Source organism: Puntigrus tetrazona, chromosome 7, assembly GCF_018831695.1.
Source record: "Puntigrus tetrazona isolate hp1 chromosome 7, ASM1883169v1, whole genome shotgun sequence".
Classification (NCBI taxonomy): Eukaryota; Metazoa; Chordata; class Actinopteri; order Cypriniformes; family Cyprinidae; genus Puntigrus; species Puntigrus tetrazona.
The window spans coordinates 40921451-40947952 of record NC_056705.1 but is presented as its reverse complement, the minus strand read 5'-3'; the positions used below and the strand labels follow the sequence as shown (position 1 = coordinate 40947952).

General features: G+C 40.3%; 1 protein-coding gene across 1 annotated transcript in view; it reads right to left on the bottom strand.

Annotated features, from left to right (window-relative positions):
* The window catches only part of LOC122348901 (receptor-type tyrosine-protein phosphatase S), an 819186-nt gene that overhangs the window by 751137 nt on the left and 41547 nt on the right, over window positions 1–26502 (bottom strand). Inside the window, 2 exon segments of the mRNA XM_043244791.1 lie at window positions 1612–1685; window positions 25667–25690. The gene's annotated coding sequence lies outside the window, so the exon portion shown is untranslated.

Below are 26502 nucleotides of genomic sequence, written 5' to 3'. Positions count from 1 at the left end.
ACTATTTTGCTTTTGGTTTTTGCTATTCAGCTTTGTTTTTAATAATCGTAGTAATAATTTGGTTCATTAGTTTAGTTTGATTTGTGAACGGATTTCTAGCTTATCATTTTTAGACAGTTTAGTTTGTATTTTATTTTTATGTTTAGTAGCCTATTTAACAGATCACTTCCAGAGTGCAGACCAAAGATATTTCACTCAAGATTATTGACACGAGCCTTCAGTGAAACTAAATGAATGCATGCTGAGATTGATTAGAAAAGGATTGTTCATTTTTGTTTAATATTTTATTTAGCTTCTGGTTTGTTTCGTTTGGTTTCCTTTGTTTTCACATCTTTCTTTTTTGCCTCAATGCCTTTATTTTTTTGTCAAGTAGCCTTACAGTTCATTTTAGTTTTTAATTTATTTTGACATCTTTCTTTCTTTCTTTCTTTCTTTCTTTCTTTAATGCTTTTATTTTCATCAAATAGCCAACCGTTCACAATATGTTTTACAGGCCGTTTAAATCTAGAACATTTCTTACATTTAATCTCAACAAGCATTATAAAAGTAAATATAACACATTGAATCATCGTGAAAAGACCGATTAGGGGACTTGGTTTGCTTTGCATGAAATAAAAGGGTTTTCTTTTTTATAGATTAAATATAAGAAACCTATATTTAAGGGAAGAGATAAGTCTGTGGCACTGAGCTCAATACAGCGCTGCTTTTCTAGTCATTTTAATACGTTTTGTTGATAATGTAGACCCTTCACAGTAAGGAATGATGATTACCTTTGTAGACAAATATTTAAGTTGTATCTATTAAAAAGACGACTCCGTGCTTCAGCCTCTGCTGGGTGCACTTATATTAGCACACATCTATTTAGGTTTAACACTGGAACTAACTCTCTGATATGCTTGAACTGTTTTATATCTATAGATTTTAGGAGATTTTAGGAAAGCTCTGAGAGAGCTTAATAATTCAAACACTGGTTATGATCAACTCACAAATAAAGCCAATCCTCATAAGACAAATAATACATAATAGTATAATAATAGTATAATAATATAATAATAGTAATAATAGTAAATCACACTCAATGATTTATTATTTTTATTGAAATTATTGAACTAGTGTTGTATTAGCACATACAAATGTGTTATTGAATTTTATTTTTATATATTGAATTTAATTTGTGTTTTATATGAATTTGTGAAATATGTAAAGATATAGAAGATATTAAAAATGCAAATAATAATAATAATAATAATAATTTATTGAAGTTTGAAAGTTAGTTCCAGTGACTGAAAGGAGGTTATTCTATTCTATATTTTATTTGCTTGTTCTCCAGAACTGTCAGGCTTTAACCAGGAAATAAACCTGAAGGTTAAATGTAATGGGAAAACCCCAAGAAACACACCACAAGTTTACTAGATTTAATAAGGCCTATCTTTTAAACCCCTCTTTTGCAGTTTTGCAGGAACAGAATCACAGAAATATTCACGTATGCCACACAACGGTCAATAGGCTCCAAAGAGAGATCAGAAAAAACTCAATTATAACTATCTGTGCATTTATTTTGACCTTTGAAATAGTTTGAAGTGTAATAAATCACAGACGCATCAGTCTTACCGTTCATGAAACCCTCGTCATCTGAGCTGTCTCCGGCCAGAGGAATGAAAGAATAAAACCCCTCAGAATCTCACCTGGAAGACAACAACCAAACAAACCACATCTTACAATTAGTTTGGAGTTCAGGACGGTCCGGTCACATGCGTGTGTAAAGAGGGTACAAACACGTCTGTTAATATTTCAATATTAATGAGCAACCGATGTTTAAGTCCATATGAAAGCCTGTTTCTTATATTACTTATATTAGTCACAGTTACTACATGATTCACAGTTGTTCTGGACACACAGGCTTGTCTAGAAGCAGAGGAACACACACACACACACACACACACACACACACACACGTATCGACGTTCTGTCATGACTGTGATTGAACAGAAGACAGCGTGAACCGGAGCAATTTAACTTTAGCATTGAGACGCACTTCAGAGAGAAACACAACACTGAGTGAGGAAAACAGAGGGCGTGGCTTGTGTTTCTACTTTGAATTGATTGGATCTTTTAAAGCAGGCATTCTGTTCAGAAATGAGGGGCGTGGTTAATGATGTCACGCCCACGTCACACTGATGTCATCAGAGAAAGCCCGTTGTTTCAGAGGGGAGGAGCATTTTCAGATTCGGATTAAAGAGTCTGTGTGTGTGTGTGAAAAACAGAAACAATCTTTAAACTCTGTAGTTCCTCAGGAATACTGAGAGTAACTGGAGAGTAATTCATGTTTGGCGCAGGTTTATTTTCGTTGTTTGCACATATTCTCATGAAAGCCGGAGCGTGTCCTCAATCATGTTCACGTCCCATGAACCTCTGAGTTCTGCCCAGCTGTACATCCATCCCTCGGGTCTAGTTTTTGCTCTCATCGTATGTATGCTAGCCGGACGTGTCTCACGTGTCCAGGTGAGTCAGGCCTCATGTGTCTGTCCACACGGCGGCCGAGGGCTGATTCGATTCGGGAGCTCCACACGCCGTCAGACCCGAGCAATTAGTCTCCAAGGACGATGAGATAAAACAGCATTAAACAAAGTCCTTTCCATACTCTCGCTCAGTTCTCATGTGAGTCCCCGGAGCTTAGCGTTTTATTTAGATTCCCTGCTAATTATGCGGACGGATCTGTTTACTCTTCAGATCAAAGTTTCTCCCCTCTGTGTTATTCACAGATCTAAACAGTCCTTTCATTAGCACGGCCAACAAAGACTTTAGCGCCGCCCCCTCAGAAAACACATTAATTAGTGTGCATAATGAGGAAAGTGATTTAAGAGTGAAAGCCACGCTGACGGACTCCTGTCTGAAGTCACTATGAAGAAAAGACGAGATTCAGAGTCAAATCACTAGCTTCATGCATGAGAACGATTCGTGTTGATAGCACCGCCGAACTAATAAAAACTCAATTAGCATTTTCTTAATCATACGATGTTTTGGTTTTTAGTTTTTTCCAAACAGATCCACAAAATTGACAATGATATAACAAATACAACACGTACGAGTGCAACCATGAGCACAATATACATCTATTATTGGATTATAAATATTTTTCTTTCTCAAAGTACAATTCCGCAATAAAAAGCAGTCTATATTCAGGCTAGTGATATTACCCAGGCAAGCGTGAACAAGAAGGAGATCAGACATCTGCGTCTGTTCAACTGAACAAAGGGGTATCTATTTAAAGTATCGGTCAGTGGATGGTCAGGACCAGCAAGTCACTTAAAATGTCACTTTAATAGCATGAACAAGAAAAAGAACAAAGCGCCTAATACAGATCCCTGTGTACACCGTGAGATCAGATGCTTGGGCCTTTACACAGACAGAGTGCTCTCTATCTGAGGATTTGAAACCAGATATGTTTGACATCTGGACAGATGAGGAGACACAGGACAGGACAGGGACACATTTCTAGTTTTTATGTCATAAAAAGTGAAAGCTTCATTAAAACAGCAGTAGAGAAGACTACCTTTCCTTCACACTCTTTTATCAGCGATCATCAGCGATATTACCATAAATACATCCCTGCACCACGGTCCAGTCCAGCAGGGTGTTTACTTTAGAGAAGTGTAATGAGTGCTGTGTCTTTTAGAGGTGCTTTGTCTCTGACTGGAAACACCTTGCATCTGCTTCAGTGTAGTACAGAACATGGAGCTGAAGGTATTTCATTTCACAACAACCGAATGGCTGCAGAATTCATCACCGGCTGTTTTTTCTCTCTCTCTCTACAGATCTCTGTGTTGAGTGGGAACTCTTTGATGGCGAATCATTTCTGTCCTCAAACGCTTCACTTTTGTGTGCTAATTTTGGCCCTGCTGCTAATTAACAGCTCTGTGCTGAAGAGTTTGAGCTTGCAGCAACACAAACTGTTCCCTGCTGCGTGTGTGTGTGTGTGTGTGTGTGTGTGTGCTCACGTACCTGCCTGCACACACACACACACACGCACGCAGGTTTGACACCATTCTGTCAGAGCGCTGTGAGAGCGGAGCTCACTGTTTCTCAAACGAGCAGAGCACAAACGAACCAACAGGAAACGGTTTCCATCACGGACTCATTTCAAACTCTGTCTTCCTGTCTGTCTGTCTTTAGAAACAGCTGTCTGAGTGTCCTACGGCTGTCTGGTCCCCGCCGTGATGGTTCCTGACTGTTGAAAAGCTCTCGGTTAATTAACGTGTTCTGTATTAAGTCATTATTCACAGGAGACGTGTTATACATTTACACGGTGCTCTGTGTCGCTGTAATTTAACTACATTTCCAGAGTTTTCAGCAGCAGCCGTGTGTGTGTGTGTTTGGCTCCCTGTGTCTATATTTAGTGTGAGTGTGTTTGGAGTCTGTCGGGTGTTTATTTGAGATGAAATTGAGAGCAGGTGACAGCGAGCGTGTGGGACGATCTCACGGGACTCGATGTGACGCCAACGACTGCTGATACGCTAAAGCTTCAATCACTGCTGAGATTTTACACCGTCAGTGTTCATCTGTCTGCCGGCATTATCTGCCTGTCTTTCTGTTCTACCTATCAGCTATCTATCCATCTATCCATCTATCTATCTATCTATCTATCTATCTATCTATCTATCCATCTATCTATCTATCTATCTATCTATCCGTCCATCCGTCTGGCTGTGTTTCTCTAGAAGTCGTTCTATTGTTCTGTGTTCTGTCTATCTTTATTTATTCACGGATGAATGGGATAAAAATGGTAGAAGGGCATTTTTAGGTCATGCAAATGTAGTAGAGCTCTACTCTGCCCATACACACACACACACACACACACACACACACACACACACACACACACAAAGCTCATTGTAAGTGAATTAATTTGGTGATCTCTCACTGTGTTTAAGTGGGGCAGACAGCAGGGGAGGAGAAAGGAGTAATATTCATAAATCTACCAGAGAACGACAGACAGAGAGAGAGAGAGACAGCTGGAGGAAATATGGCCAAAAATGGAAATAATGGTCTACATAAAAAGAGGAAAAAGATGAATTAAAGAGCGGGGCGTGTGAAAGAGCAGATGAAACCAGAGAACGAAGAGATTCACAGAAGAGCCGCTAGTGTGCGCTGTTCAACCGGTAATAACACACAGAGCCTGACCCAGATACACACACACACACACACACACACACAGAGCGCTGCGACCCCAAGAGCATTATGGGAGTTGTAGTTTTCAAGCACTAAACTGAGCGGATCGTCTTTCTCTCTGTTACTGATATGAACTGCAAGATTACATCATCAGATAAACCAACACAACGAGCGTAGCTCAAACACACACACACACACACACACACACACACACACACACACACACACACACACACACTGAACACATTACAGACAGACGGATAAGACGGTGATTTAAAAGACAAATGTCTCTGAGGCTCATGACAGTGTTCTGGGAGAAACATCAAACCTGAGCCGTAGTGAACGACACCTGTCTCACACACACACTGTAAACCCTGAAAGAAGCTGGGCTGTGTCTCGACTGGCCTTCAGCAGCTCACTGCGTGTGTGTGTGTGTGTGTGTGTGTGTGTGTGTGAATGTTGTTTATGTTCTTATTAAGGCTCTATTTTGAGAGTGTAATATATTCAGCGTCTCCAGAGCTTTTCCTGTTTCCAGCAGAATTTCACTCAAGCACACCATTAACTTCCAGAACTCAATAACTAAACACACTCTCAGACAGTGTGTGTGTGTGTGTGTGTGTGTGTGTGTGTGTGTGTGTGTGTGTGTGTGTGTGTGTTACATCAGGCGAGCTGCAGTCATAACGCCGAAGGTTTGAAGATGTTGAAGTCATGTAAATAAAGCACGAGTGTGTTCAGGTGCGTTACTGTACGTGTGTTTGTTTGTAATGAAATTCAAATCACGGCTTTATGCGTGAAATAATAAGCATGGAATTTAAGCATGCCTAAAAATAGAGGAGATCTGACTCCCGTCTGTCGCACACAGACACAGCTCTGCAGCACGGCGACAGACAGACAGATCCCTGCATGAATACAGATTGAAATGATGAAAACTTTCTGAAATCACTTACGCTCGTGTGGACAAAGAAATGAGTGTTAAACGCTTGTGAAAGATCTTCAAAAACGCAGGATGCTTTCTTTCATTCACAATTTTCTCTCGGTTAAACTTCACTAATCAGCGCAGGAACGAGATCTGAGGAAACCATTTCCATACTTCACTCTCTGAAGAGTTTCTATCGCTTTAAAAAAAGGTTCTTCAGCCGTTCTTTGGAGGGGTTGAGGTGCTATATAGCACCGTTACTGTATGAAGAACCGGCAGAGCACCTGAATGGTTCTCCAGTGGTTCTCCGGTGGTTCTTCGGGGTGGTAAAGGTGGTATATAGCACCGCTGCTGTATAAAGAAGACATTAAGACGGCCATTAAGTTCTGTGTATGGGTTTCCATACTTGCTTTCACCTTCAGAACATTAAACTTCATTTACTAGTGGCAGAAAATCAACTTAATTTACTAATTGTCAGATTATATATGTATATTTTTGGCTTGCGGTGCGAAGCTGACGAGGAGCTTCCTTTTTAACAAGAAGAACATTGTAAGCAAGTTTTATCTCATTTTTTAATATGTATTTTATAACATATTTGCACATATTTATATGCTGTTTGGGTTTAAACAGGTTTTAACGGAGAGAACACTGAAAGTACGTTTTCAACAGACATTTACATACTGTATGTATTATTATATCATTAACAATATCTTTGTCCTATCTTAAACTTTTCTCATACGGTAGACACAATTTTCTTTGAATGGTGAAACTAAGAAGACCAAGATGTTGCTTCTTGGAAAACACGGGTGTGGTTTAGCGCAAACGAGCACTTCGACAAGTGAAATAAACTTAAATAAACAGATTTAATTCTCTTAAACGGGCTAAATAATATATACAAACAGGCAGGCAAAACATAAACCACGTAAGGACAAGCGTGAACTCGAAACCCACAGGACTAAATACTCAAGGAAATTGACTAAATTAACAGGAAACAGGTGAAGACAATAATTAACAATTAACACGAAGGGAAGGTAGGACACAGAGAGCACAAGACAAAAACAACAACAGAGTCCAAAAGACGTGACACTTTCTATATCGAGTTAATTTTACTTAAAAAAAGTGATTTTGTCGACTTTTTGTGTTTTTTTTTGTGTTGTGTGGGTTTGGAATTAGATTTCTGAGTAAATAATTCCTCTAATATTGTTACAGATGCTTAATTATGGAATCAGTAAAAATCTAAAGAAAATGTATAAAATCATCAGCACATTGTCAAGTTGGATGAAAAGAGCTCCTGGTAACATTTTAGGACACAGGCACACACGTATTAATATTTGCCTAATAATAACTAGAAGTCTGCGCTCTTTCTACAGGGCCGTCCTCAACTAAAAGTGTGTTTTATTTTATTTTTACATTTTATTGACAGCCCTCATTTTTAACAATTTAGCTTCCCCAGTAGGTCGATGCTCAGGAAGATCTCGTGTAAAGAAGGAAGGAGGAAGTTTAGTTCAAACGTGGAGCTCCTCAAAGAAAGGATGGGCTCTGAAATAATGCTGTAGGAGAAATGCTGCGTCTAAATATAGCACAGAGGAGACTTCTTATGAGTTCTTGTGTTTCATACTGGCCAAAAGGCTTAGTACAGTAGTGTGTTAATTGCCTCCTTATTTCATTTTATGAGCTATATTAACACGTCTTTCCTCCTTTATCTTCCTCGTAAGCTCATTTAGGATCTGTGAAACAAGGGTTGATGTGGACCAACAAATTCTCACACGGTTCTCGGTTGATGACTGAAGATGGCGGACTGAAAGCAGGTCATTAAATGATTACTGCTTAGTTTTTTCCACCCCACCTCTCTGCCTGAGATCAGACCTGTCTCCGTCCCTGCATCCATCCGTCTCACACACACTGACAAAAATGCATCCACCATGCCATGATAAACTACTGAGATTATTCTGCTCTAAGGAAGGAGGATCCAGGTCTACTTTTTGAAGTTGAGGTGAGGCCTGAACAGAGACGCACTTATTGCATATTTTGTCTTTCAGATGATTTTAATGCAAACAGTTTTTTGTTCATTGCTCTACAGCAGGGATGCCCAAACCTGCTCCGACTCCAATCAAACCTTTCATTTTCAAGCGATCCCAAAGACCTTCTTTCGTTGCTTCGGGTGTGTTTGATTAGAGTTGGAGCTGAACTTTGATCACCAGGAGCAGGATCGGGCATCCCTGCTCTACACAAACTATGCTATCAAGCTGAAAAGTAAGTTGTTTATTTTGAGTTCATGGCCAAACGTATTTGAGCAGTTGAATGAAAGGTTTGCATTGAAAATAAATGAGAATAGGGTTAATGCTCGGATCCCGTCCTTCAGGGCCCTTCTCAGAGCCGTCCGTCTGTGCTCCCGTTGGGTTCAGAGCGAGGACACACTCCCGTGTGTGTGTTTAATGATTAGAATCCAGTTTCCCGAAGCAGTGCTTCTCAGCTCCACTCCTGGTGGTATATTTTAAGTTTGTTGTTTTATTCTGTATGTGCATAAAACACCAATTCACCCTAAACCGCGATGTTTACACGTTTATTCCCTGGTTTGTAAGCGCTCATGTTATACGCTGAAATAAATACATTTAAATGCTTTGAAAGTGGGATGTATTTTGTTTTTCATTAAGCAGGAATCTGATGCTTTGAAGAAGCAATTTGGTAAAAACTGATTAGTTATCATTCATCTCAAGTAAAAGATGAACAGAGAACTAATGGTTCTATGTTACACACATGGAAACACGTGCTATTACGCTTCTTATTTTGAAGAATATGTGCTATATAGTACCAAAAGAGGTTCCCCTATAATAACAAGCCAAAGAACCACTGTGATATAGTGCTATAAGACACGTCTCGCGCTTCTACATAGCAATGTGACACGTTCTGATAAAGAAGCGTTTGGTGCTATATAGCACCGTTATTTGTAGGTCGTTAAATTCTTTCCACAAATTCTCACATTTAAGGACAAGAGCCTAATTTTAATAATAAAACCTCCTGTTAAAGGCCACCCAACCAACTTAAATCCGCTTCTATGCGTCTCGCTGTAAGAAGTATCAATCTATATTTATTTACACATATACAATTTACTTTATGTTTTTAGGTTTAGTTAACAATACGAAACCTGCTCATTTGCATTTGTTTTCTACTGAAATGCACTTCTTCCAGCCCTGAAATGGCTGTGTTTTGGCTCTGAAGCTCACGAGCGTCGCTGTAAGTGCTAGCAGCAGCTGGTCAGCACGAGATGACCACTCCGGACGAGAGAGCGCTTCACCGCAGCAGTTCGCTTGTGTTTTTGTCCATTCGCTTTGGCCGAACTTTGATGTTCACAGAAGTTCTGGTTTAAAAACCTCCAAAAAGTCTCTCCTGAAAAATACATTCAAACAACCGCTATATATCTGTCTCCTGGAAGTGATGTCAAACTGCGACACAAGCATCGGAAGAGTTTGCGGTCGTTCTATAATACAAGTCAGTCATTTCGAAAGATGATTAAAAATATGAAGATGAAAAGCCCTCAAGCTGCCAAAGCCTTGCTAAACAATAACTCACTTTAGCTCTTATGAACATTCACTGACATTTGAACTCGTCGTTGTGCAAATATCAAGTTCAAATGAATAAACTTTGGATCCGAGTTTGGTCAGAGCAGATTTCTGAAGATCTGATAAACCTTTTTATGGAAATTCGCATACTCATTTTTTACAGTTCAAAAGGTTCTGCCGGAGAGGAATGACCCAGAAACAAAAGACTTAAATTAGTCCGCCGGAGAGCAGGAACACGCCGCCTTGATCTCACCATCAGAAGCTCCAAACGAGGAAAACTCCGTACATGTCAAATATCACAAAAGGGTTTTATTTCAGGCCAAGTAGGAAAATAAAATGGCTGGAATAGCTGTGTACGGCGCACAAAACATCAGACAGCTTCATCCGTACAAACCCTGCGCTACGACTGATTGAATCGAGTGAATCGGGCCTTCGGTAAAACAGTGGGTTCCCGCTGTGCATTCACCAGCAGGTGAGCTGAGAGGTAGAGACAAAGACAACGGCGCTAGAGAAGAAATCATATCAATGACCTCGAAAACACTGAAAACACAAGCCATCAGGACAACGGCTGCGTCTCAAGGATTCGCTGTTCTTTAGAGATAAATCTGAATAAACTCGCTTCATAAACATTCACCTTCATTTGTCCTGCACACACACACACACACACACACGCTCTCGGTCTGTTTTATTTCCTGCTCTGCTGCTTGTTCTCTTTTCTTTTCATGTCTTTTTTTCTTTCTCCTCGTCTCCGTCTGTTTATCCGTCAGATCTTCTCAACAGCTCCCCAATTAGTTAACAAGGAAAAGCTGACTGGTTTGAGACTTTCAAACCCAACGACCGATACACTATCTGCAATTCAGATGAGAGGAGGATTAACGAAAGATAGATAGACAGACAGACAGATAGATGGACAGATAGATAGATAGATGGACAGATAGATAGACGGATAGATGGATGAGCCTGGAGGTTGAGATCCTCAGGAGAGAATCATTATTGATTGTGAACTAAGTGAAGTTTCCGTGTTTATTATCCGTTGTTCTGCTGATCTCTGCCTCGCATGGCTTTGTTCCTCAGACACTCACAGCTTCCTTTGTTGTTTCCAGCAGATTTGTCTCGATCGGCTGCAGTTTTGCTCCGTTGAGTGTATGTTCTGTATGTCCGTCCTCTGATTAGCGCTGAGAGGAAAACATTACAAACCAGAGCTTTGCAGCGCTAACAATCTCGTTCTGCACTGTCCTGAACTCATTTACACTTTTTAAAAGCTCTCTTTCGTCCCGCGCTCTCGCGTCGGTGAAGAGCGTCTTCAGGAGTTTGTGGGTAAACGGTTCAGCTGTGAGAGTTTTGTGAGGATCAATATCTCTCAAAGGAGCCGGTTTGATCGAAAGAACGAGTGAGTTACTTTATTTTCCTCTTTAATCTCTCTTTTAGACCCCAGCTAATCTCTCTCGGTCCGCGGCGTGCGTCCAGGTGAGCGTGCTAACGCTAGCCCATCGCTTTAATGTTTCAGCTCTTTCTCATTCATCTGATCAGAAAGCCTTGGCATGGCATCCTTCAGGGATCTGACTGCAGCTAATCTCCAGGCGTTACGGACCTTATTCTGCTTCCTGTTACAGGGACCCATGAAAACACAACATACGCTGGGGGCCATCGGCACTACGACATCTCCTCAGCGTTTTCCGCCTGACTGCAGGTCAGCGGTCGACTTGTCCTCGGGGATTCGAGGATAAACATGTGGGACAGAAACGATGGTGAGACGAAAGAGACAGCCTCCTTCGAGAGCAGCAGACGTTCCTCTGGGTCTCTGTCTCTCAGCTACCTGTCCTGCTAATTGGCCGCTTATGTGTTTTGTGTGCGTTATTTTAAGTCGTTTAGGTAAGAAGACGTCTGTTAAGATCATAATTAGTTTCTACTCGAGGGAGATCTTCGCTTCAGATTTCTCTTTAGTCTAATTTTGCGAGCTGGAGAGGCAGCAGATGGCATCTGATCCGGATACGGCTGCTCTGTTCTGACAGTCCTTTCAGCGCCCGGACCCCGGTTACTATCGCTAAGTGACACTGTTTTGTTGATTCGGACTAAAGTTAAGTAAAAAAAAAAAATTGGATTAAAACGAAAATAAAATTCATTAAATAATTTTAGGAAACTGAGGTACAAATGAATGAAGATAAATAACCGGTTTGTTTCGTCATCAGACACTTTCTACTTCACCAGGAAAGCGATGGTTTGAAGAAAAGTCTTGATGCTGGACGTGTTTCGTCTTCCGTCTTCTCCAGACGTTCACTGATGGACTGCGGATGATCGTGATGTTTTTTATCAGACTCTCATTCCGACGGCACCCATTCACTTCCATTACCAAGACACATTTCTCCAGATCTGATGAAGAAACACGCTCCTCCTGATCTCTGACGGCCTGAAGATGAGGATGTTTTTCAGCACTTTTTCATCCTTGGGTGAACTACCTTCCCTCTGAAAGTTCCTGCACTATCCAGTAAATCCATGGAGAAGCGTGCCGTTCCAGGAAGCTCCTGAAGGAGAAAGACGAGCAGACCGGCATGACTTGTTTTCATAGAACAGTTACGTTTTTAGTCATATTTTTGGTTTGTTAGCGTCAGCTGAGTCAGGTTTCTGTGATCTATGATCTTATCTAAGGCCAGGAGGACCGGAGACGGCGGGAGCTGAGCACAAACACTCCTTAAGAGCTTTCTTATGTTCCGTGGAGTCGGTTTGCCACTAATCACACACTAGACGTGTCAATCACAAGATCATTCTGCTCCATCGCTGCAGAAACCTTCACTTCTGACACAAACACAGACACACTGTGCCACAGGAGAGACCGCGCAGCTCTGAAAACCCTCCATCACACGCAGCTAGACAGAAAACAAGGATGAGTTCAGTGATCGGTGACAGCACACAGTTTCCAGCGTGTCGTTTTGTTTATAATAAACAGACTAATATTTCGTGAACGCTGTCCTCGCAGATGTCTAATTGGTTTAATTGAACAAGAGAGCTGAAATCAAACTGTATCAAACTGCCTGACAGATGTTAGATGAGAGAGAGACAAGCAGACAGAGAGAGATCATCTCTGGAGCTGAAACAGTTCTGGGTCACTGCTGTAGAAGAACACCACGCCGGGCTCTTCTTCTGCTGAATGACCCAAAGTTGAGGTTTCACACCTAAAACGCAATTATAAGAAACATCTGATGTTACTCTAACAAATACCATTACAATCTAGAGTCTACAGTCTGATTATTATCTGTTTTGAGTACAGCTTTCCAGGCTCGGATGATCTTCGGGTCGAGCAGAACTTTCATATTGGCTTTTGTTCAAAAGTTGTTGCTTAATGTTAAACTTAATGTCAGACCAAAAGTGGTGCAGAGGCTGTATGTCAGTAATACTCTGAAGAACGAGCTACGCTTCGTCAGCACCGTGCCTTCACGACCCCAACAAGATGATTTCATCTTAATTAACAAAATACATCAATTTCTAATCATTTATGTGGACCTGCCGAGAATCGTGGGTAAAGTCAGGAGAAAAACATAAATCCAGTCTTGCTCTAATAGTACATTTTAGCTCTATCGTGAATCTGCTTTTGAACGAAATAAGTCTTAATAAATATGTTTGTTAAGCATTTATAAGACGTGAGTTCAAAACGGCTTAACATTTGAAAGGTATCGCACTAAAATCCCCCTTTTATCCATGCATTTATAACAGATTATCAATGATTTATAATGCATTTGTAAATGAGTTATTGGTCATTTATGAACACATTTATAAACCCTTTATAAAGGGAACCTTAATGTAAAGTGTTACCAGGATTTTTATAAGAATAAATATTTTGTGGCTAATGTCAATTATCACAGAATGGAATTTTTCATCATTTTCCGTCATTGTGGAGTAAATGAAAAACAGTTTTTATGCTAATCCTCCTAAATTTCTCTAATTCTTTCAAAAAGATTGTCTTTGGTCCGAGCCACACAGAAATGACAGGTTTTTTATATTTTCTATAATTTATGATGAACACTTCTCCAAATGTTGCTGCATCTGTGTTATCTTGTGCTAATTAGCTTAGCTTGCTCTAACCGGTCGCCGTGTTTTTAATGTGGCTCTTCAGATATCACATTAACCATGTTTTTCTCAGTAGCTAACACACAGCTACTGTCAACTAAAAACACAATCTCCAAACTATACACCAACTTACACACAAACCCCAAACTCTCAGGTCAAAAGCAAATATTCTAGTCAAAAGCATCATCTTATATATAAGACTTTGTCCTCAGATGATGCACCAACCCACCAAATACACTCCAGTGCCCAGAGAACACTACTGAGATCACGCCTATAGGGGAATAACCCTTTTTCTACACAATCTCTGTTACAGTATGGATAGAGGGGTGCAGGTACAGTAAAAATCAGCAATAAACTCACATTCACATTCATTACACTACTGTGCAGAGATCTTACAGTAACACTACAAGAGAAAAGTTCAAAGACCGAACAACTGAATATACAGTAAACTTACAGTGGAAAATACTTTACAGAAATAAATGCATAATGAATGAATGAATTGATTCAGCATCCTCTGCAAAACTGCATTACCGTATCGGTGCATGTAAGGGATATTGAACTACAAATCAATTGAACTGTAATGAGTTCGAGGGTTCAACGTGTGCTACCGTATTTACTGTAGGTCCCTCACGCAGAAGAACGTACTCAAATATAGCGCTTAGTGTTTTCACAACAGGATCTCATAATTCATATGCATTTTACGTGCATGTGCGACATGTACTTACATTTTCACAGCCACTAAAATGTGCAAAACTGACTTTTAGCATCTAAACGTATAAATACGTATGTATTTTCAGCATTTAGTCGTCCAAAACTTACATATAGACTACACTTAAAAATGTTCCCTTATGTATATTGAAATTGCAGCATTAATTTAATATATATATATATATATATATATATATATATATATATATATATATATATATATATTTTATTTGCAACTGCATTAGTAAACAGTTTACTTAACAAGAAATAATAACATTTTATTCTGTTCTAAGTTCACAAAAACAGGTCATGTTTTACAAAAACTTAATAATGTTAAACAAGACTTAATTTTAAACCCTTTAAAATAATAAAAAAAACATTTCTTCCAGAAAAGATTAAAAGATTGGGTTACTTCTGGTACTGCTTTTGGAACTTTCCCAATAAATAAATGATTGTAATTGCATTTCTCTGTATGCCATGTTTTTCTAATACTGTACAGAGATATATTTTTAAATGCTAGGTGCTTACAAAAATGGTTATTTTCTTGCATATTTCAGCCAGTTGCATTTTATATTTTTACTTTCGATATAAAATGGGTAGGTTTAGGTTTGGGGTTAAGGGGTCTGAAACGTCAAAATCACTTATTGGCCAAATGATAAAATGCACTCATACAAATATCTTATGAAATAAAATATTTGACACTTTTTAACTAATACGTAGCGATTTGTGAGTTTTAAATGTTGAAATAAGTTTAAATTGTACGTTTTAGCATGAGCATCACTTACAGAAATGTATGTTTTATGCTTGTAAATGTTACGTATAAACATGAGATCAGGCTGGGCTTCTGAATGAGAACATATTAAACCAAGTGAAATGTATTAAAAGTGTCTTCTGTGTGCTGTTCTCCTCAGCAGCTGGATGAATGTGATCTAAACCTTCAGGTCGTGGGTTCGAGTCCCGACCACAAGAAGCGGTGCAGAAACTCAGTTCTTGCTGCTGGCAGATACTGTATTGATGAACAGATCAACGCAGCCTTGATGAGCAGAAGAAGCTTCTTTCAGTGTAACGGGACAAAAAGCTGATTCTTCAGGGTTCCTCGGTCGGCCTCTTCAGCTGCTGGTGGATTCATCGACGACACGCGAGGTCTTTCGTGTGAACGTGAATAAAACACACTCATGATGTCATGGGTTCAACATTCACTCGGCTGGCTGCGGAAAGTCCAGACCTTTACACAAATACATCATCATCTTCATTATCTTCATCATCGTTCACACAAACTCACAGGTTTTATAAACTCTTCTCTGCTCAACTTTCTTTTCATCGTCTTTTTTTTTGCCGTGGCATCAGGGGAGTAAGCCGTGAGAAGCACACACACACGCAGACGTGAGAAGATGCAGGATCTTGGCGAATAAAAACAGTGAAAGGCTGTAAATGAATGTTCATCACACGTTTGGAGCGAGATCGTGAGAGAATGTTCTAATTTTAAACCCTCTGCGTTCTCGCCAGGGCCCGGCGTGTTAGCGAGCCAAAACTTGATCAGAACTCAACACTCAACTCGCTCGCTGGCTCTCGGAGGAAGGTGGACGACACGACTCTCATGTTGGTTTAATGATCTCCCGCGCACACACACACACACACACACACACACGCGCGTGAACCAGCGGAGCGACGGCCCGAACACACGGCTGCCAAACGCTCCGAGATCGAAGCAGTTCATCCGGAAACTCATTAACGAACACGGACCGCTCCGTATCTGGACCCTGAACTAAAGAGAGTCTGACTGCGGCCAGAAAAAAGGTGGCCAACTATTACTATTATTATTATTATATTGATATACCCCCTCAAAATTATTTGTTTTGTTTTGCGAATTTACTCGTATTCAAGCTATACAAAAATATGCTGAAGAAATACTACAAAACTAAAGTAATGAATGTTTTTTCTAGTTGTATTTGATACTTGCATGTCTTTTGGCACCTTCTTCAAAACAGTTTGAAACTCGTTTGGAGAAGTACGTGATGTGATGCGAACATATCATTCACGTCTAAGTGTTCTTGCCATCAGAGTAAACTAGAAGGAACACACACACGTGTCCAGCAGGGGCTCCATATTTAACAACTGTACTCAATCACCTGTAAAAACAAATCAATGTTAGCGCTGGAGATCAGTTCTGGAGCTGAATTAAACATTGGCTCTGATCGATGCTCGTTCGAGCTGCTTTTCCAGTCTTTTCCTGCACGCAGCAGATCTGTTTCTGACAGATGATGTGTCAATCTGTCATCTCTCGCTGTTACCATGACGACGCCCGCCATCTCTGACCTCATTGTAGTTCGGTGGCGTCATTATTTGTTAACGTTCCAGCAGTAAAACATGTTTTACCAGTGCCAGGACGGCAGGCAGAGATCATTAGCAAAAGCGCCTCACAAAGCGACACGGATCGATTCCCGCTCTGGGCCCCGGACGGCGCTCGACTCGCCGAGGAGCTGCCGGTGAAACGCGCTAATGAGCCGGAGAGAGACCGAGTTCCTCAAAAATGACACTGTTTGCTCAGTAAATGCTTTTAAATCAACATCATCATCTCCAGGATAATAAATGCACACGCGCTTTGGTCCAAAACCTAGTGCGCTGCCTACGTAGGGAGCATGCGAAGTCATTGTAGGCGTCTGTTTCAAATCCCAAACCGAGAGAAACGTCACTTTTAGAGTTTAGAGCCCCAGACAGACTTCTTCTGAAGTTCGGTGATCAGTTTTGTAGCTTCTTTCTGTTTCCGATCACCATAAACCGACAGAGAATGATGGATCTATCTATCTACTGTACACACACACACACACACACACACACAGCATAGGGTTTCGTGAGCTGACTTTCTTCCAGATCCTGAAACGAACTGCTCAACGTGACGCAGCGTGAAGCTCTCGCTAATTCACATCCATTCATCATTCACTGTGCAATTAACATTTCCCCAGCAGACCGTCGTCTTGTTTAGAGAGACAATGTACGAGCTGTTAAAGCACAGACAGCAGCGGCACACACACTCATACACATCAAATTAAAGTCATCCAGCCTTCAGAAAACATCCATCATCTCGTCGTTCTCACTCCCAGCTTCCACGCTGGCTTCGCTTTTCCTTTAAAGAGCGTCGTTCTAGTTTCTCCTCCATCATTGATATCATTTATGAGTCACGTCATGTTACTCATACAATCAAGAGCAGAAGAACATCGTGGAACAGAAGCCCGGGTCACAAAAATAGGTTATAAAACACCGCAGGAACATTTTTATTTAAATGCTTCTAAAATGTTAAAATGTCACGTTTTGTTGGCTCTATTGTAAGGTTGCTAAAACATTTATTTTGAATATTATATTTAAATATTTTAAGAGCAATAAATTGACCAGTTTTCTAACGTAACTAGAGCTACAACAATATTCAGAGGTAACTAAAAATATGAAAACATTCAAGTATGAATATCATGAAGACGTTCAAAGAATGAGTATTTTTTTTTATATCATAATAACATATATCGAGTAAAAATATCATCTTGAGGACGTTCAGAGATTGTTGTTCTAAGAGTTTCACCAACATGAGAACGTATATAGATATTAGTGATAGTATAAGTTGACTTGTTGATAAAGGTTCACAGGAAGTGATGTATCTACACAATACATGAACGCTCTCCTTTGATCTGTATACATGGGGAGCCGTATCCTATCATCCCGGTCACTCAGATTCATCCACTTTAGGCCCTTTTGCATCTTTTGTGGTCTGTAAGTACTTCCTGTAGAGATCGGTCTCTTCTGGGAATGACCTTTAGAGGACCGAGGTCATGTTGTTCACAAAACAACTCAATTATTCTGAACGGCCCAGTCGTCCACCGCTCATGAAAGGGGCACGCATTTGACTCTTCTAAATCCAAATACTACTTAGGAAACGTTATGTTTCTTAGAAAAATAGAGCTACAGCCAGTAATTCTACACTTCTTAATATTCAAACACCACATCTCTGCCCCTTTCTCAATCATTTCCCGCCGCTTACACAATCTCCCACTAACTAAAGCACGTTTCTCCACCCGCTTGCTCACCAACACACATTTAACAGCCGCACACTTCCCGTGTCTCACACACTTCCTGTATTTAATCACAGAGCTCCTCCCACTTCCCCCTCGGCTCCACCCCTTCGCTCGGGTCGCTGTTAAAGCGTTAAATTGATCCCAGGCCGATCCGTGTCTTTGAGCACCTGTCTGAGCATGAGTTTCTCATTAAGATCGGCGCGCGAGGAATTACCGTGTCTGATCAGTAAGAAACAAACTCTTAATGACTGACTCGTTCTCATTTACACAGCAGATTATGCTAATACAATCATAATTCACGCTCTCAGGAGCGACTAAATAACCTGTTCTCGACACGCTGATTAAATCAGCTCGACGCTCTTGATTCTTTGGCGTCGCCGCCGTGAGCTCTTGCCTTAAACGCTCTTTTAATTACAGCCCGGCTTCTCCTGTCGCCGGGGCACTTTGGTCACAGCCGTCCTGGTTATTTATTGCGGAAAATCACCCTACACATTTATAATGCAGAGAATGTCAAGCTTTTGTTTTTGTGCGTTTGACAGAAATGGTTTCTAATTAGCACTTCCTGCTGCAGAGAGCCGATCTGAACCAGGGTGCGACTCACTGACCCCCCCCCAACGGCACGTATTCCCTGTGAAGAAGATTTTAACATCCCTTTGTTAAGCTTCTGGAGGATCAGGGTCTGGCGATCCATCATCACAGAATAATGTACACCAGCCTTCAAAAATATTTTTTGATGGTAATCCATCAAGGATGCATTCAATTTTTTAAAAGTGAGAGCCTGTATAATAAATGGCGTTCTTTGCGGTGAATTATGAATAATCAAGTGCATCACGGGTCGCACAAACAAATGTTTTCTTTCTTCATCGGGGACCAGATGCATGCAGCCCGGTTCAGCAGAACTTCTACGAACACGAGCGGATGTGTTAATAAAGCAGGTCTCTGCCGTGGTTTCTCTGACGATACCTGCTCCATTTACAGAGCTCTCTGCAGCACACACTCACACTCGGATACAATCTCATTTACCAGGAACTACGCTCTTGATATTAGCAGGTCTTGATATCCACTAGGAAAGCGCTCCGTGTGTGTGTGTGTGTGTGTGTGTGTTATCCCGCTCAGCAGATTTACAGCAGTGTTATCACGGTTCGTACCCTCTGCACTTCTCCGCAGCAGCATGAATAATGACCGATCGCTGCAGGACTCGATTTAAATGTCTCTTCAGGAGGCTGGAAATGACACACAACATGTGAACTAAACTGAGAACCGAATCAGTCAGCTTCTTTCTGCATCTACTTTCTGATTTGGTCCGCCGCTGTTTTCCGTCTTATTCAACAGATAGAGTCTGAGGGTAGACGAGCTCTGTCAAAAAGCGTCGCTGCACACCAATGACCTCCTTCCTCGGATCACTGACCGAATCGAGAAACAGCTCTTTAATTGAAGGGACAGTTCGTCCAAAAACCAGCCCGGTCATCATTTACTCGCCTTCAAACCTCTATGACTTTCTTTCTTGTAGCGGAGCTTTCAAACTTCAAAGAAACTCAAATGCCACATAAAAGTATCTTAAAAGCGCTCCGTCTTTTCATGTGTTTTTCACGTCAAACAGCCGTTTGTGGGAGAAACAGAAGGAAATTTTAGTTTCCATCAAGGTCAAGAAGGCTTTAGTTGTACGGAGCGCTTTCATGAAGCTTCGGTTCTCGTTCAGCATGATTACGTGAAGAAGAAAACAATGCAATATTTTAATGAATCCTTTTGTGTTTAATGGAAGAAAGAAGCCATACTTGTTTGAAATGAGACGAGGAAATAATGACAGAATGATCATTTCTGTGAGGTGAACCCTTCAGGACACTGATGTCCGGTCTCTAGCAAGAACATTGCTTTCTCCCAGTCATTCAAACTAATGACGTCCAGACACTACAGACGAGACGCCAAAAGAGTCAAAAAGAGAAAATGTAGAGATGTCCGTGAAAACAGATCTTCGGAATAATTATTTTCATTGTTCACAGCCGCTCCATGAAATCCTTTAATTCTATCTCACGTATGAATCTACATAACAGTCTGTAACGCACAGTTAAGTCATATAACAGCACTTTCTCTCTCTCTCTCTCACAAACTTCACCGCTGAGTTTCCAATTACCGGCAGCAAACAGGGAGAGACGGCATTTCTCTTCAGATCTTTTAAAAGCTGCCCAGAGCTTTGGATCATTAAAGTCACACTCAATAAATGACGTTCAATAGAAAATCTGAAAAAAAAAAAATCAGCAGTCTCGCATTCATAGCGAAATAGGATTATATTATTGAAGGCTTTTTGAAAGGATGGCAATTAGAGAAAGATATAATGCATTTACTGAGGATTTAATATAAAATCCTGCCATCCATCCATTTATCTATCTATCTATCTATCTATCTATCTATCTATCTATCTATCTATCTATCTATCTGTCCATCCGTCCGTCTGTCCATCCATCCATCCATCCATCCATCCATCCATCCATCCATCCATCTATCAATCTATCTACCTATCCATCGATCAGTCTGTCTATCTATCTATCTATCTATCTATCTATCTATCTATCTATCTATCTATCTATCTATCTATCTATTTATCTATCTATCTATCAATCTGTCCGTCCGTCCGTCCATCCATCTATGCATTCATCCATATATCTATCTATCTATCTATCTATCCATCCATCCATCCATCCATCCATCCATCCATCTATCTATCTATCTATCTATCTATCTATCTATCTATCTATCTATCTATCTATCTATCTATCTATCTATCTATCTATCCATCCATCCATCCATTTATCTATCTATCTATCTATCTATCTATCTATCTATCTATCTATCTATCTATCTATCTATCTATCTATCTATCTATCTGTCTATCTATCTATCTATCTGTCCATCCATCCATCCGTCCATCCATCCATCATCTATCTATCAAATCAATTGCACTAGAGCTCAGTGTCCTCCAGCAGACACAGGTGGCGCTGTTCTTCTCTCAGAGGAGTCTAAAGCATCATAAAGTGAGTGTAATGTAATGAAACTCCAGCGCTGCAGTACGCATGTCTACAGATCAACAGTCTAATATTTCCTCATATGTCAGCATTAGTAATGCTATCTATTGTTTTTCCGAGGCATGTTAGCAGAGCTAAAATTGGAGCAGTAATGCAATCTAGAGCACATTAGCACTCGAATGTAAAACTCAGAGGGTATGTAGAGCACACTAAAGAGTGTGGATCAACACACACCTTCTTCTCACTGTGAGACTAATCTCTGTTTCATTATTGGGTTGCGTCACAAAAATGTAAGAAATTATGTAACATACGCCTTCTTAATTGGCACTTAATAAATAATAAACAGATCAAAACATGTCAAGCTAATGACAACTTTTCCTTTTGTATGTCAAAGAAAAATAGCGAGCCATCCAAATCCATCTAAAGTCTCCCTACTGTGCAATTAAAAAAATATTGAATAAAGAATATATATATATATATATATATATATATATATATATATATATATATATATGTGTGTTTTTTTATTTTTTTTTATTTTTTTATGATATATCTCAATAAAGTCTGTGTAAAGTCATTATATTTCCTGTTTGTTGCTTTTCTTAAATCATTTGTTTTATTAATACATTTAGAGAAACATTGTTCAGTACTGAATGTGTCAGCTGTCGCCGTTTAACTTATTCTTTCAGCAGAACCTTGTTGCATAAACTGTCTCCCTTCTCAAATGTATGGTACGAATTTTGGTTGCATACATTATTGACTGCTGGCCTAGAAATATCCCCCGGTGTAATTTCAGAAATGGTCACCTTAAGAACGAATGATATTTCAGCAGCTTATCACCATGCGGACCTCCTTAGCATTTGTGATTATGTAATTAAATGTTTATATCCTTGTGAGGCCAGTGTTTCCTCAGATCGGTCTGACTGGGTTTATTAATTACCAGAGACATTAAATGAAAAAGAGGAGTAATGAATTTGAGAGCTGAGAGCATGAGCTGTGCAGAGAGCAGGTTACAGAAAACAGCTTCAGTTCACATTTCCACAAGTTTCTACAGCTTCTAAAAATAGAGACAAAAGGAAGAGGCCTAGACCCTGGAGACCAAACCCTCCCTCCCTCTTCTCTCTCTCTCTCTCTCTCTCTCTCTCTCTCTCTCTCTCTCTCTCTCTCTCTCTCTCTTTGTTGTGAAAACTGAACTGCAGGATATTTTCACAATAAGCAGGTTGAGATATACAGATTCGGTTCTCTTTTAAGTGTCTAATCAAATCCTGTGAAACATCTCACATCAAGGTAGTCATTTATGACCAGTGTCTCCGTCAGTCTGGAGAAACAGACGTTTCAGAGTTTTTAGATTGAAATCAAATTTTTCCTTCAATAATCTGATGATAACTCACACAATCCACCAGCTGGAGACATGCTGTCAGAAACGCCTCAGGGCTGATACCAAAAGAGAAACCACCTCAGATATTAAATCGCTGCAGAGCTATCTGATTGCTGTAGCTCTAACTGTGCTAGCATAGTGCTAGCAACACCAGCATCAAGGGTTCAACTGCTGCAGGAAGTTGTGTTGGGTCTGATCAGAATCAACTCAGGTCTGGTTTAATATCACCTTGGGTCTGATCTCAATAGAATCAGTTCAATACAATATTAGAACAAAATCAGTCTGGGTCTTACCTCAGAACAGAACATGAGAACCTCAGGCCTGATCTCAGAAAAGAAGAACATCAGGTCTGATATCAGAATCCATTTAGGGAAGGTTTTACATTAGAAAATAATCACAAAAGGTCTGATCTCAGCATAGAATCATCTTAGATCTGATCTCATATCACATCCACTCTGATTTCAGAATATAATAATTTCATGTCTGATCTAAGAACAGAATCATCTCAGATCTGATCTCATATGTTTTTGGGTCTTATCTCAGGTCTGACCTCATATCACCTCAGGTCTGATCTCAGAACAAAATCATCTTAGGTCAAAATCAACGTGGTTTTAAACTCTCAGAACAGAATCACAGGTCTCAGGTTTGATCTCAATAGAAACAGGTCAGGTCTGATCTCAGAACAGAAAAATGTCTGGTCAGATATCAGGGAAATGCCATCCAAGGTCTGATATCAGAACAGATTCATCTCATTTCTGAACTCAGAACAGAATTTCTGAACAGAATCACCTCATGTCTGATCTAAGAACAGAATCATCTCCGATCTGATCTCATATCTTTTTGGGTCTGATCTCAGAACAGAACAGAATGAGCTCAGGTCTGGTTTTAGAGTAGAACCGTCTCAGGTCTGACCTTATATCACCTCGGGTCTGATCTCAGAACAAAACCATCTCAGGTCTCAGGTTTGACCTCAATAGACACAGGTCAGGTATTCATCTAATTTCTAATTTCTCATTTCTAATTTTATTTCTATTTTGATTTAATTTCTCGTGGAGGCAAACCGCCAAATGCAGTAATCTTCACAGTGCTGCCTATCTAGTCTAGTATACTGAAAATCTGATGAAAACAAGAAATAATATAATGTCATTTTAACCTTCTGAAATTCCCACCAAACTTCAGAATCCTGCAGCTTTAATGAGTGTTGAGTATGTGTGTCCCCTACAGAGTCTTGGCATCCCGTCTGACAATCTTCCCTCTTGTTCTTTCTCTCTCTCTCTCTTTCTCTGAATGTCCATCTGTTCTTCTCCCTTGGGCCCTTATTATTCACTTCATCCAGGGGTTTCACTGCCCTCTCCTTTCCTCTCATTCTTCTTATATTTTCTAATCTCTCCCGATTCTCTCTCTGTCATGTGTTTCTGGGCTCAGTTTCTAAACACACACACACACACACACAGATTCCCCTCTGCGCTCTCTGGAAACTTCGGCACCATTTTGTTTCCAGCAGGTGTTGAGCTGTAAATAGGTCACTGATCCGGATCCGTAATGGTGGTTGGAGAAAGTTTGCTGATTGATTTTTTTGTGGAGAGTCGAGAAGCTGGAACACAAGGGGCTCTGGAGGCGGGGAGTATCTCCGGCCCGATCCGTCCCATGACCCTGCGGTCACTCCAGACTTCCTGCTCGACCAGGCGTGATGGACACACACAGAGCGTGTTCACACAGACAGGTGAAAAAAGCTCTCACTGCAGGCACATGTAAATATTGCACAGAGCAGAAGTGCTTTTGTTTGTAAAGTGAGGCGCTGCATCCATCTCTGACACATCAAATATTATTTCTTTAACGTGCCCGAATATCCACATACTCCCATGAGAAATCATTCTTTTGATTAATAACCTGTATTTTCCTGCCCATATTTTATTGGGAAAGCGTAACTTGCAATTTATTATTTATAATAATTATTTTGTACATTGTCTCTTGTGGTGAGCTAAATTTACATTTCAATAAAAATTCACATTTGAGGCGCAGCGGCAAGAAAAGAGAAGAGTTTGTGTTTGTCTCAAATGGAAACACACGCACACACACACACACACACACACACACACACACACACACACACACACACACACACACACACACACACACACACACACACACACACACACACACACACACACACACACACACACACACACGCACACACACACACACACACGCACACACACACGCACAGACACACACACGCACACACACACACACACACACACACACACACACACGCACACACACACACACACACACACACACAGACACACACAGACACACACACACAGACACACACACACACACACACTGGTTTTTGAAGTGGGTAGTTTTTAAGGATTTCTATCTCCTTATAGAAGGGTTTTTGCCTAAATACGTATTTTCTATATATAAAGAATAAAATATACCAAATCATTTATATGTTTACCAAATAATTAAAGTACATGCAACATTTCTTTTGTTGACAGACTATTTTTTTAAAACAAACAAACAAAAAAGGTTTCAGCGTATAATAATAGCCGTGGTTCAGGTGAAAGGTTTGTAAGTTTGTACATATTCTCACTTTCAGTTTTCTATTTGCTGTGACATCACACAATTAAATTAATAGAAATACAGTACGACCATAAACAAAACAGATTTGTCTGTGAGGGTCATCTCTGACCTGAACCTAACAGGTGTGTGTTTTTAAAGGTACAGTCAAAGTGTTTAACACTGATGTTATTCAGAACAAACGCCAGAGAAAACCCGTGCCTTACCTTTCTGAAAACTCTTGGTCACATCTGCAAGCACATAAAGAGAGAAGGGAGGGAGAAAAAGAAAGAAATGTCAGCAAATGAGCAAGTAAACAAGGAATATAGTGAATAATGACCACAGCCTGTAAGAACACAAACCCTCCTGAACCTACTAAACCTCATTTATCTTTCTCTCTGTCTCTGCCTTTTCTAAAGTCACATTAATATTTGTCAGAGTCTCTGGGAGACTTTCATTGCTCTAACTATTCATTTTGAGCTCGATTTATGTCTCATTTTGAGATGACAGCAGGAGGAAACCAGTCGATGTGTTTGTGGGAACTGATATTTCAGAGGTCACTCCACGCTCGTTATGTAAGAAGACCAGAGAACCGAGAGGAACCGTCACACTCGCTCTCGTGGAGGTCAGGGGTCTTTCAAGGGTCATTACTGTTAGCTCAAACTAAATCTGTGTGAGAACGAGAGGCTGATATGTATTCATCCAGGTGCTCGCGGAAATAAATGTGAGATTTCTCTTCATGTCACTCATGTTTGAAGGATCCGCAGAGACGCTTGCAGCTCAAGAACAAAGATTCCATAATCAGATTATCCCTTAAAAAACACGGTCAAAAGAACGGAGGAAAATCCTCGTTTCTCATTCTCACCTTCATGAGAAGCTCCTTTCTGAATTATTTTAGCCATGACCTCCAAACAAACACCTGCTGAGAACACACGCGCAGCACACACACTGATACACACAATACACACACACACACACACACACACACACACACACACACACACACACACACACACACACACACACACACACACACACACACACACACACACAGACACACACA